Genomic DNA, 13,931 nt, shown 5'->3' with positions numbered 1-13,931 from the left:
GCTAAGACCACTATATTCTTCTTCTCCCATGTTATGCGCAGAAACACGCATTGAGAACTCTGACGTTAATACGTTCTAAGAATATGGTTCAAATGGCTCTGAGCACTATGGGACTCAACTTCTGAGGTCATCAGTCCCCTAGAACTTAGAACTACTTAAACCTAACTAATCTAAGAACATCACACACATCCATGCCCGAGGCAGGACTCGAACCTGCGACCGTAGCGGTCGCGCGGTTCCAGACTGTAGCGCCTAGAACCACTCGGCCACTCCGGCCGGCGTTCTAAGAATAACAAAATGAGACTTGTTGACTGGTGTTGACTAATTTGTTAATTTAATGTACATATGCTGTTCCTAACTTCATTGTACATCTCACTGCAAAGGTTTTCTACATACACCTTTTATGGCCTTTTAGAGCAAACACGAATATAATTTATTGTGATTCTTCTCTGGCATTGTAGGAGACAAAATTAATCCAGATCGGACAAACATGTGAATTATCGAGGTTCATAGTTTACTTACTAAGTGTGCTCAACGAAGCAAATTTTTATGAGTTCTTTTATTTTTTACATCTGATATCCATCCATCCATTAGTAAAGAATTAGGGCAAAGAATTAGATGGAATTAGTAAGGAACTTAAATTTTTCAGAAATATTTTTTGTACCCTGCAGTATGCTTGCATGTTGTAACTGCTTAATTTCTTAAATTTTTGACACAGTTATAGCCTGTAAACAATTCACATTTTGAGTCTTCTTTTGATAAGTAGCATATTTTCAGAATCGTTTACTGATGTTGCTTATTTGATATTGTAAGGTGGGGGTCAAGAATTTTTAAAGTTTATATTGAAGTTTGCGGTGGCATCAACGCACAACCAAAGCGAGCCTGCCAACTTCACGCGATGCTCAGCCCGTGGGCATGTCAACACGTCTGCGGCAACCACGCACCGAGATCTGTACACGGTCCCGCCGACAAGACTCCTTGTCCTGCGCATGTCCGTATTATACACCGCTGCTCGGCGCTTCCTTCCCGCCCCTGGGGGAAAGGCGTCCTTTGTTTACCCATCAACCGGTCGACGACATTCACCGTGAATGTCTGTTATCGATATAAGAGGGCCGCCACGATATGAAATGCATATGGCTCACAGCACTCCTTTTCCCTTCATAAATTCAACATTAGTGGGTTTTATATAAAAATTCGTTTCGGCCATGCCCCTTGGCTTAAACAATGTACTGTGATGTAACATACGAAGTCTCCATATTATTTATTCAATTCCATTGAAAACTGTCGCAAGTGACAGCGGCATAATGCGAGTGACTTCAGAAAATTTGCTGTTCGTACCACCAATTTCATCACGAGCTCCATGTTTGTAAATTTGTTACAAAGTGCTACTTAATAAATCCCGTCTGTCGATCGTTGTAATTTCTTGCTCTTTAATTCAGAAATGGCTCTGAGCACTATGGGACTTAACATCTGAGGTCATCAGTCCCCTAGAACTTAGAACTACTTAAACCTAACTAACCTAAGGACATCACACACATCCATGCCCGAGCCAGGACTCGAACCTGCGACCGTAGCGGTCGCACGGTTCCAGACTGAAGCGCCTAGAACCGCTCGGTCACACCGGCCGGCGCTCTTTAATTCTCAACTAAGTGTTTAAATTGTTTCTACATGGTGTTTTAATGTCATTCCACAGCAAATTTATTGTACCCATCAACTACATATCACATAACAAATACTGAGAAGTCTTGCCCTTCTTATCTGTCATTCCCATTCATTTTTAGAGGCTTGTGGCAACAGACTGTTGGATCTTTGTATGTAAACACCTACTGAATCTGTTAACATTTCTTATATCACAAAAAAAAAATAGTGAAGAGTAAACAGCGCTGACATCATGCTTCTGCAACACTGATGAATGTAACAAAATCAAAAACGCCCCTTCTCAAATTCTTAATGAAATTTGCTGTACACAATATTTGCGAGAAGCACCAAGCAAAGCCGAGACAGGCCAAGTTTCGGACCGCATGCAGCTCACACATTGTGCTTATTCGCAGTTTGGCACACTGTTGCCGAACCTGCTCTTTGTGATAAGCTGGAAGTTGCTTAACCAAAACTTGGCAAACTACGGGGTCTTGCCGAAAAGTAAGACCTCCTAGCTTTTCATCTGAAAAATCTTAAAATAAAACAAACGTTATTAATATTTTACATCTTTAGTCAGCAGGTCTATGTATTTTCAGCCCTCTGCAGCTATAGGTCTTCTACCTGTGGCGTATAACATAACTATGTGTAAAGCAACTATGTCGGTGGGTGAGAAACAGCGAGCTGTAATCGACATTGGAATTCGAAGAGTTAGTCTACACATGGATCACCCTCTCCTTCAGCTTTACAATGCCACACACATGCGTTGTAACATCTGCAACACTCCGATACGTTGAGAACACTGTCATCGCTTATTCTCCATACAGTCCCGATTTGGAAACATCGGATTTTCGTCTGTTTCCACAACTTGAAGAAGACCTCCAGGGACTTCACTCCGATAGTGATAAAGCAGAGAAAGCAGAGGTGAGGTGGTGGCTATGTCAACAGAGTGAAATATTCTACAGTCACAGTATCGATAATTTGCCCTCTCATTGCGAGAAGTGGATTACTCGCCAGGGTGACTGTGTTGAGAAATAAATGTACAGGCAGAAGAAAATATCTAGAATTTTAATAACTTTTGTTTTATTTAAAAATATTTAACTTTTTCTCATAAAAAATTCGTAGCTATCACTTTTCAGCACGCCCTCGTGTCATAGTTACAATTAGGAATACATCTTGACTAAGGGATATATTGTAATGCAGAAACTATTGTTGGAAACAGTCTTGTTTACTTTTCACACACACACACACACACACACACACACACACACACACAAGCACCCACGCACACACAAACGACCTTGCCTCAGTGGTAACACCGGTTCCCGTCAGATAACCGAAGGTAAGCGCTGTCGGGGTGGGCTACTACTTGGATGGGTGACCATCAGGTCTGCCGAGCGCTGTTGGCAAGCGGGGTGCATTCAGCCCTTGTGAGCCAAACTGAGGAGCCACTTGATTGAGCAGTAGTGGCTCCGGTCTCGTAAACTGACATACGGCCGGGAGAGCGGTGTGCTGACCACATGCTCCTCCATATCCGCATCCAGTGACGCCTGTGGGCTGAGGATGACAGGGCGGCCGGTCGGTAACTTTGGGCTTTCATGGCCTGTTCGGGAGGAGCTTAGCTTATATATCCCACCTGAGGTGCATAAATCTGGATTACTTTTAGTGTTTCTTTTTGAAATCTCAGGTTTAAGATTATGATCCTGTCTGATATATATCTCACACTTTCAATACGTATTTGTACGTGCTTATTCACCATCACTGCCACACCATTTCTTCCAGACCTGTTATTCCCACTCCAGTACAGTTTTTCTCCTCCTCTAAAATTTTTCTCACCTTTTCCCTTCCAATTTGTTTCGCTTAATCCCAATATATCTAACTTCCTCTCTGTTAATACATCAGTCATTTCTTCCAATTTTACATTGAGGGTTAATATATTAAGGATGCCAATATTTAGATTATTTTTAGTCCACTTGGTTTCATCTTCTTGTACTGATAAATATCATCAGATCTCCCATCATTCGCACCAGTACTTGAAGAAGCAATGGGGTCAAATCCTGAGTGGTTTGTTCCGAGGCTCGTCTGTGTTTTGAAAGCAATATATGAAGACTTCCCTACTGGCTTCTGTTGGAGTTGTCTCCCTTAGCCTTTGGAGTTTCTCCTCCACCACGAGGCAGTGGTCCACTTCTCATTTAATCTCCAGAAAGGAGGGTTGCCTCATCAGAAGAATGAGGAAATTGAGAAAAGTTAGGAAGCAGGATTAGGATAAATTACACTGGAAGAAATGGAAAAAGCTGTGAAGAAGATGAATGGGGGGAAAGCCCCAGGACCTGATGGACATGACAAAAGCAGCAGGTCCAGTGGGAATGTAGTGGCTGTATAGAGTACTATCAAGCGTGTGGAGAAATAGTACAATACCTGACGATTGGAAAACAGGAGACATTGTTCCCATCTTCAAGAAAGGCAATAAAAGACCTTGTGAAAACTACAGAGGAATAACTCTTATGAGTCATACAGCCAAGATTTTTGAAAGAATTTTACTAAATCGAATAAGTGAAAAGATAGAAAAGGAGCTGAGTGAAGAACAGCATGAGTTTAGGAAAGGAAGAAGCACGATCGACCTGATGTTTTCTATCCGTCAACTGATGGAAAAAAGTATAACAAAAGGGTGACAATGGTTTTTATAGACATAGAAAAGGCATATGACTCAGTTAACAGGGAAAGACTCTGGGAAGGAATGAAGAAGATAGATATAGAAGATGGATACATTAATGTAATAAAGACAATGTACAGAGGACACAATTGTAGAATTAGAACACCATTGGGGAACTCTGAATACTTCTAAATAAGACAAGGACGTAAGCAAGGAAGTATTCTATCTCCTGCACTTTTTAATGTTGTGATGGAGGGAATGTATAGGGCAGTTAAAGATATCGTAAAAGAAAAAGACAAAAATATGATTTTTGCAGATGATATGGTAGTATGGGGTGATAAAGAGGTAGATGTACAGTTACAGCTTGATGCGTTGAAGGAAATAATGAAAAGGTATGTATTAAAAATAAATAAAGATAAGATTGAAGTAATGGTATTTGGAAGAGAAAAAGGGATCATCGGAAATATTACCTTGAATGGAGAACCCCTCAAAGTGGTAGAAAGTTTCACTTATTTAGGGAGTGAAATATCTAGGGATGGAAGAATGACTAACGAAATTAATAGGAGGTTTCAGAAGGGAGGCAATTTCTACCAAACAATAAAACACCTGGTTTGTAATAAGGAAGTTTCAGAAAAAGCAAAACTCCTTATGTATAAGAATTATTACTTCCCTATTGTCACCTATGGTGGAGAAACATGGACAATGGCAGAAAGGGACTGGAGCAGACTGCAAGAAGAGTAAAACGAAGGAAGAACTAAATATGGATGGGAAAAGATCTACAGGGCGCCCAAGAACACGGTGGAAAATAAGAGTGAGAATATCTGTAGAAAGGAGAGGTGTGACCTGGCAGCATGTGGAGGAAGAAAAGTGGTGGAGTGGTGGGAGGACCGAGCCAAATGGAGAGGACTCGTCAGCACCCAGACCCGACAGTAGCTGGAGCGGGATTCGGATATATATAATTTCTTGAAGTTTACAATTTGTTGATTATTTTATGTCTTATACTATAATAGTAATAATTTCCCGTTGCTGAATTGCCTTATGCTAGTCTTTTAGTTGGACGTCACTTCGGCGAGGTAGGTGTCCCTTACCTACCCCAGTTATCCAAAGCTAACATTACCAAATCCTTATTAATATGCCTGCTGTGGCCCAGTTGTAATTTAGATATTCCAGGATTTTCGTTGTGCATGCACTAGGGTTATTTCTGCCTTTCATCCTAAGTTGCCAAATATACCTGTGAACTTCAGTCAGTATAAGTGCAGTCGGAAAAGTTTAATACTTGCTGATCTCGACATTTTTCGACACGTTTTATTCCTTCATAATGCTACAATTGCGATTTGTGTATGAACTCTCACGGAAACAACTTTATCAAAATTTCTGTGATTTCTTTTCGCATCAGGGAAAGCTTATTATTTTAACTTATTCTCTGCACAATTATGTGTACAGTTCAGATGTTGTATCTAAAGGAAAATATTGAAATTTTGACAACTTCGGTTTCCTAGCGACAATGTCGAATAACTGAGAACTGTCCCTTAATGAAGGTGAAAAAGTTACGAAACGTACCGAAGTCAGCTACTGGTTACTAAGCGTTTGTTCATACGTCTTTTCAAAGTGGTGTTACGGGCGTTTGTATAAAAATGATACCGTAAGTGCTTCGATATTTTACACTTATTAAGCATATTTCACAACATATGAATAACTGTTTATGAACAGGAAAAGCCGAATTTAACACGCATTACAGGATGCTTCGCAACTCACAGGCAGTCAACGTAACTATGTTACTTATTAATAAACCGACAGAATACTTGTAAGCGTGTGTAGCAAGTTGATTAGACTCAAATAAGTGAGTGCAGGAATTTAATAACAATGTACCAACCTATTGATGTAGCTTTGGGGAAGTTAGCCCTACTGTAGTGAATAGTCTCTCGTTAACAGAATAGCCAAGATTAGAATAGCGCTCTGAACGTATTAAGTGGTGCCTGATTAGGATCACTTATCCCATTACGAGAGTAAGTAACGATTCCACTGTTTCGCTCCTAATCGTTCGAGATGGAATGTTAATCAATCGATTACAGTCGTAAATGGCTTTTTAATGGCGGGAAAACGTATATATGGGCTACGATTACGCAGTCCGAACAATAGACTCTATTTTTTCGTCTCTCTTCGTGTATACCTTACTGTAATTTGTGTACCATTAAAAATCCATTTGCTAAACCAAGCATTGTCTTTTATTGTGGTGCTGTAACACGTTACTTAAACAAAAAAAAAAAAATTAACACTGAACGTCATGAGCATCGTGCTCTTATGAGAAGTTGATAGTGAAATACGCATCGGAGGGTACCCTCCAACAGAATTTGTTTTTTCCTTAATGTAATATGTATGATTTACGGGTGTGATGTAGTGTGAATTAAACTCTCACTGAGCTTTGTTCCAGTAATAAACTGACATGGCCTTGTCGAACTTGTCGAGCTCTGTAAGCAGTCTTCATTATTTGGTTACTGTCGTATATATCCTATTTATATGTGTGGTCGAAGGAACAGTATAATGTTGTATTTGAAAATGACGTCCTCTGCAACAAACGATTCAGAAACTTATCAATCCAGCTTTTGTCAACTGAAATTTATGTTAAAGATTCAAAATACATAGAGCCGAAATACGTACATGTAAAAGCAATGCGTTTCCATTGACAGTATATGAGAGAGATAGTGTGTGAGTGATGGTCCTCTTTCGGCCAAAAAATTTAATAACATTTGGCAACGAATACGAACAATACTTTATGTTGTACCAGACATCAGCCGAAGTGGCTATGGCGACCGCCGGCAAAAAAAAGGAAATACGGAAGAATATTAACCTATTTCGTTCCGTTTACCACACATGTATTCGTCAGGAGCAGTGCCTGTTCCTTCAGACATCGATGTATGTCTGAAGAACATCATATTGTGAAGATACAAGCTGTAAAAACGGACATTTTAACAAAGAATAATAAAAAAAGTGTCATGATGATCTCTCCATTGGCACAAGATTCTTGATTAGTCCCAGGAGACGATTTCCAAAGTCGAGGCGACCATGGGGAAAAAGACAGAATAACCAAAGAACGGAAACTTCCTACAAGTCGGAGCATGGAATGTCAGAACTTCTAACGTAATATAAAAATTAAAAAGTGTAAAAAGGGAAATTCTAAGGCTCAATCTAGACATAGTTGTCCGTCCTTGAAGTGAAATGGAAAGAACGTACGGGTTTCTGGTTAAACGAATATAGGGTAATGAAAAGTCCCCTTTGAACAATTAATGAATTACTATGCTTAAACTGACACACAATATATTTAGCGCAACGCAATCTGACTTTCAAAAATCCCTACAAAAAATGGCCCTGACTAACGTTAACCTGTATGTTTCACAAATCACTTACCTCAGAAAAATTTGGTTACTCGGACTACTGCAATACAGCGAGCGCCACTACTGCCAGCTAAATAAAGGATTCAAACTACGGAAGTCACTAACTACTGATAGGGATAGTTAGCAAATGAAAGATTCTAATAGAGAACAAACAATGTATTTACCTTAATATCATCAAAAGTCATAATATATATAGCAGTTCATGACATCCAGTCTTACAAATTTCAAAACTCCGCCATTTCTCTACCCACATCCACCACTGCTGGCGCCTCACCTCCAACTGCGCAACGCTACGCGCTGTTAACATCCAGCTGCCCAACACTACAATGGCGAGTATTACAACAATGTCAACAAGCGACTGACTGCACACAGCACAGCCAGTGATTTTCATACGGAGCGCTACGTGGCGTTACCAATATGAAAACCTAAACAGCCTACTTACAGTAATACCAACAGCCGCAGAAAATGGAGTAACGGTAATTGTATTCGTTAGGAATAGGAAACCAGGGCAGAGAGTGGGCTACATCGACAATAACAGTTCAGGCGTATAATTGCGCGTCGCAAGCAGAAGATGAAGAGACAGAAAGTATAGGAGGACACAGAACGGGTGTTTTAATACGTAAAGAGAGATAAAACTTTAGTAATCGTGGTGTATCGGATGGCGGTTGCAGGGACAGGGGTAGAAGAAAGGGTAACCGGAGAATATGGACTTGCTAGTCGAAACTGGAGAGGATAAATACTAATTAAGTTCCGGAATAAATTTCAGCTAGCAATAGCGAAAACTCTATCCAAGAATCACAAGAGGTGAAGATATACTTGGGAAAGGCAGGGAGATAGGGGAAGATTCCATTTAGATTACGTCATGGTCAGGCAAAGATTCCGAAATCAAATGTTGGAATTGTTTTCCGTGGCAGGAGCAGGTTTAGACTCAGATCACAATTTAGTAATGATGAAGAGCAGACTGAAATTTGAAGAGACTAGTCAGCAAGAATCAATGTGTAAAGAAGTGGGATACAGAAGTACAAAGGAATGAAGAAATACTTTTGAAGTTCTCTGAGGCTATAGATATTGCGATAATGAACAGCTGAGTAGGCAGTTCAACTGAAGACGAGTGTACATCTATGAAAAGGTCAATCACAAATGTTTGGCAAGCATATGTGATACGAGGAAGATGACTGCAACGAAACCTTGGGTAACAGAAGAGATACCTGAATGATCGACGAAAGAAGGAAATACGAAAATGGCCAGGGAAAGAGAGGAATACAGCAATTAAACAAATTGGAAGAGCAGGGAAGCCAAGCCTGAATGGGTGCAGAAAATATATGAAGAAATAGAAGAAGAAGCGATCATCGGAAGGACTGACAACCTTCGTGAAACTTCATTGTAGAGGACCATCAGCTGTTCATTTTCATGCCCAGTGCTACCGGTTTCGATCAGTAGCCCATTATCAAGCCGAAGCAAAGCGTAACCAGCTTGCCACTACAATGATCTGGTTACGTCTTATTTCGGGTTGATAATGGTCTACTTATCAAGCGTGGTAGCATTAAGCATAAAAATAAACAGCTGACGGTTATTTACAATGAAGGTTCACAATTATTTGACAGCTGTAAAGCTCCACCTCACCTCAAATCAAATCAACTTTCGGTGAAGTTAAAAATAAGGGTGAAGACACTAAAGGCTTATAAACTCTAAGGGGAGAGCGGCTATGTGGGAACAGTACGTTGAAGGCTACCCGCATGGCTAGCCGCGTGGTCTAACGCGCTGCTTCCCGAGCGGGAAGGCGCGCCGGCCCCGCCACGAATCCGCCCGGCAGCTTTGTGTCGAGGTCCGGTATCCCTGCCAGCCTGTGGATGGTTTTTAAGGCGGTTTTCCACCTGCCTCGGCGAATGCCGGCTGGTTACCCATATCAGTTACACTATGTCGGCGATTGCTGCGCAAACAGTCTCCACGTACGCGTACACCATAATTACTGTACCACGTAAACATTTGGTGTTACACTCGTCTGATATGAGACGTTTCCGGGAGAGGGGTGGGAAGCTGTCCACTGGAGGCCGAACCACACAATAACCCTGGGTTCGGTGTGGGGTAGACTGTTGTGGCCCAATTTGGGTTTTGGACCACTGTGGGATACGGCGGGACGAAGCCTCTCCATCGTTTCTAGGTCCTCGGTTCAATACACAATATACATACATTGAAAGCTTCTAAGAGGTTCAGTACTTGTCTGACGACATAGTAGAAGAGGAAATCTGTGTCAGTGTAGAAGATATGTGCGGATCTGGCATAAGAGTCTGAATTGAAGAGCTCCAGAAAACTTGAAATCCCCTAAGAGCCAGATAAAATCTGATTAGAATTTCTAAAATCACTGGGGAATGTGACAGCGAATCGACTTTTTCTGTGGATATGTAGAAAGTATTATGAGATTGGCGACGTACCATCAGACTTTCGGAAAAGTGTCATTTACACAGTTCTGAAGACGGGAAGGGCTGATGAGGGGAAAAACTACCGTACTATCATCTTAACAGCTCACGCATCCAAATTGCTAACAGGAATAATATACAGAAGAATGGAGAAGAGAATTGAGGATCTATTCGATGACGATCAGTCTGCATTTAGGAAAAGTGAAGGCACTATAGAGCCTATTCTGAAATTGAGCTTGATAATGAAAGCAAGACTGAAACATAGTCAAGACACACTCACACTATCTGCCCACACTATCCTAGAACAAGCGTTCGACAATGTAAGATGGCGCAAGATGTTCGAAATTCTGAGAAAAGTGGGAGTAAGGTATAGGAAAAGACGAATAATATACAGAATGACAAAACCAAGAAGGAACAAGACGACTGTATGACGAAGATCGAAGAACTCGGATTACAAAGCGTGTAAGACAGGGTTGGCAGCCTTCTACTGCTCAGTTCGTATATCGAAGAAGCAATGGCGGAAATAAAAGAAGGGTTCAATAGTGGAACTAAAATTCAAGGTGAAAGGATATTAGTGATGAGATTTACTGATGACATTGCTAACTTCCTTGAATGTGGATTGAGAGCAGACCGGATAAAGACCACAGTAATGAGAAGCGGCAAAAAAGAGAGTATCAAGAAACTTAACGTCAAATTTGATAATCACGAAGAAGACGAAGTTAAGACATGCTGCCACGTGGAAGTAAATGAAGGACGAAGCAAGGACATAAAAAAAACGACTAGCCCGGGCAAAGAGGTCATCGTGATCCTTACTGGTATCAGACTTAGACTTCAATCTGAGGTAGGAATTTATGAGAATGTACGATACCGGAACACAAGAGAATCGAAGCATTTGCTAATTAAACTGTATGTGCTGCAGTTTAGCAGTGTGGCTCGTGTTCTACTACAGTAGTTCATCGAACTTTTTGCGAACTAGGAAAATTATACTTGCAACCTTGATATCGATGGTGCGTCCTTAGCAAATTTTTGAGTTTGTCCAAAAGTAACGAAACCAAACTTTAGTTGGCCTAAGGCAGGTAGTATTATCAGACGAGATACGTCTTAACACATCGCTGTGTCAATCGAGAAGCATTAAACTACAAACACTCCAAGACGATATTGAGAGAATAAAAGTCCCGCGGACTGTGGTAGGTTGTGAAAAATGTTTTCAGAAATCAGTAATGATGAACCAAGGCGGGAGGCTCTGTTGATTCATTTGAATACGCACCCATTTTCGACGATCATTTTGACATGCAGGGGAAAATGGAAACTTTTTCGCGAGATAATGTACACTGTCGCCATGTTACGGATGGTGGAAACAGCACGGACTTCACTGACCTTTCCCAGCTTGAAACTTTCCTTGATCTTAATGTTAATGATCATCTTAATTGTCGGCTCCATGTGTGCATCTACCTACAGACCGAATCAGACGCTTCCCATTCGTCAGAATTTCGTCGGCGTTTTGGTGTCGTACTTCTTACAACGTTGTTTACTCTGGTAATTAGGAGGTGTCATTACAATACGGAATGTATCACAATTAATAACGACATACGTCATGAGCGAAAATAAACAATAATAGAGGCATAAATGTTCCAGTAAACAAGGAACCGCGAATGAACCGTTTTTGAGATGCGTTTTTACGTGTCGCCACTGACTTCTATATCAAATATTGTACTACTTAGTTCAGATGTATTTGAAATATGATGAGGTCCCGATGAAGTCCTGATCAGATTCCACCCGTGGCCTTGTGGGGTCGAGTGTATAATTATGTATATTTGTTATTTACCTTATAAATTAAAAAAAACCTTATAAATTAAAACGCTTGTGCGAGTTTCGGTCACCACAGTCTTCTACAAGAACTTAAAAACTATTAACACGAACAGCCAGAAAGGCATGAAGAGTGTACTATTCAATAATTTTCAGTGCAAATGCTCTAACTCTCTAGAAATTAAGCAAACTTATCAGGAATCGCGACTATAAATAACAGCCTACAGTTATTCTTCTGCTCAGTATATTGTGTCTAAATTTCACCCGCTTGTTTGTAAAATCATTGAAGCTTGTTCTAAGGTACTGACAACTTTGTACGGTTCAGAGACGATTTACATTCTTTGTTCCAATAACATGATGTTAATTGCTCGCGTTAATAGTGGAGAGTAATCTCCGGCATTTGTCAAACGGTTTTCTATACAGTGGGAGGAACACGAAACATAACACCGAGACGGAAACACGAATTTTCCATATAAGTTCTTAATCCAATTCACTTTTACACTGTTTCAAAAGATATAAGTGACATATCATTCGACCAGTACATACGAGATGCATTCAAGTTCAAAGGCCTCCGATTTTTTTTCTCCGGACTGGAAAGACATAGAAACATGCGCATTGTTTTAAAATGAGGCCGCGTTCGTTGTCAATACGTCCCAGAGATGGCAGCACCATACGGCAGATGGAATTTTACCGCCAGCGGCGAGAATGAGAACTGTTTTAAATACTTGAAATGGCGCAGTTTTCGTTACTTGAACAGCGTGCAATCATTCGTTTTCTGAATTTGCGTGGTGGGAGACCAATTGAAATTCGTCGACAGTTGAAGGAGACATATGGTGATGGAGTTATGGATGTGTCGAAAGTGCGTTCGTGGGTGCGACAGTTTAATGAAGGCAGAACATCGTATGACAACAAACCGAAACTACCTCGGGCTCGCACAAGCCGGTCTGACGACATGATCGAGAAAGTGGTGAGAATTGTTTTGGGGGATCGCCGAATGTCTGTTGAACAGATCGCCTCCAGAGTTTGCATTTCTGTGGGTTCTGTGCAGACAATCCTGCATGACGACCTGAAAATGAGAAAAGTGTCATCCAGGTGGGTGCCTCGAATGCTGACAGACGACCACATGGCTGCCCGTGTGGCATGTTGCCAAGCAATGTTGACGCGCAACGACAGCATGAATGGGACTTTCTTTTCGTCGGTTGTGACAATGGATTAGACGTGGATGCCGTTTTTCAATCCAGAAACAAAGCGCCAGTCAGCTCAATGGAAGTATACAGATTTACCGCCACCAAAAAAATTTCGGGTAACTTCCAGTGCTGAAAAAATGATGGTGTCCATGTTCTGGGACAACGAGGGCGTAATCCTTAACCATTGCGTTCCAAATGGCACTATGGTAACAGGTGCATCCTACGAAAATGTTTTGAAGAACGAATTCCATCCTGCACTGCAACAAAAACGTCTGGGAAGGGGTGCCGGTGTGCTGTTTCACCAAGACAAAGCACCCGCACATCGAGCTAAAGTTACGCAACAGTTTCTTCGTGATAACAACTTTGAAGTGATTCCTCATGCTCCCTACTCACCTGACCTGGCTCCTAGTGACTTTTGGCTTTTTCCAACAATGAAAGACACTCTCCGTGGCCGCACATTCACCAGCCGTGCTGCTATTGCCTCAGCGATTTTCCAGTGGTCAAAACAGACTCCTAAAGAAGCCTTCGCCCCTGCCATGGATTCATGGCGTCAGCAATGTGAAAAATGTGTACGTCTGCATGGCGATTACATCGAGAAGTAACGCCAGTTTCATCGATTTCGGGTAAGTAGTTCATTAGAAAAAAAATCGGAGGTCTTAGAACTTGAATGCACCTCGTACAAAAGTGAATCATCTTTAAAGTTGGTGCAGACGGCGAGGTAAAAACTTGCTCAGTCAGCACCCTTTATGACTAAAAATCATATATATCGTTGTTAGTTGAGGACCTAAAACGCTCCCAGTTTTTCTCTGTGTAAATCTATACTCTGTTCGTATTGCATAAT

Source organism: Schistocerca gregaria, chromosome 7 (assembly GCF_023897955.1).
Source record: "Schistocerca gregaria isolate iqSchGreg1 chromosome 7, iqSchGreg1.2, whole genome shotgun sequence".
Classification (NCBI taxonomy): Eukaryota; Metazoa; Arthropoda; class Insecta; order Orthoptera; family Acrididae; genus Schistocerca; species Schistocerca gregaria.
This window is presented reverse-complemented; position numbering follows the sequence as displayed.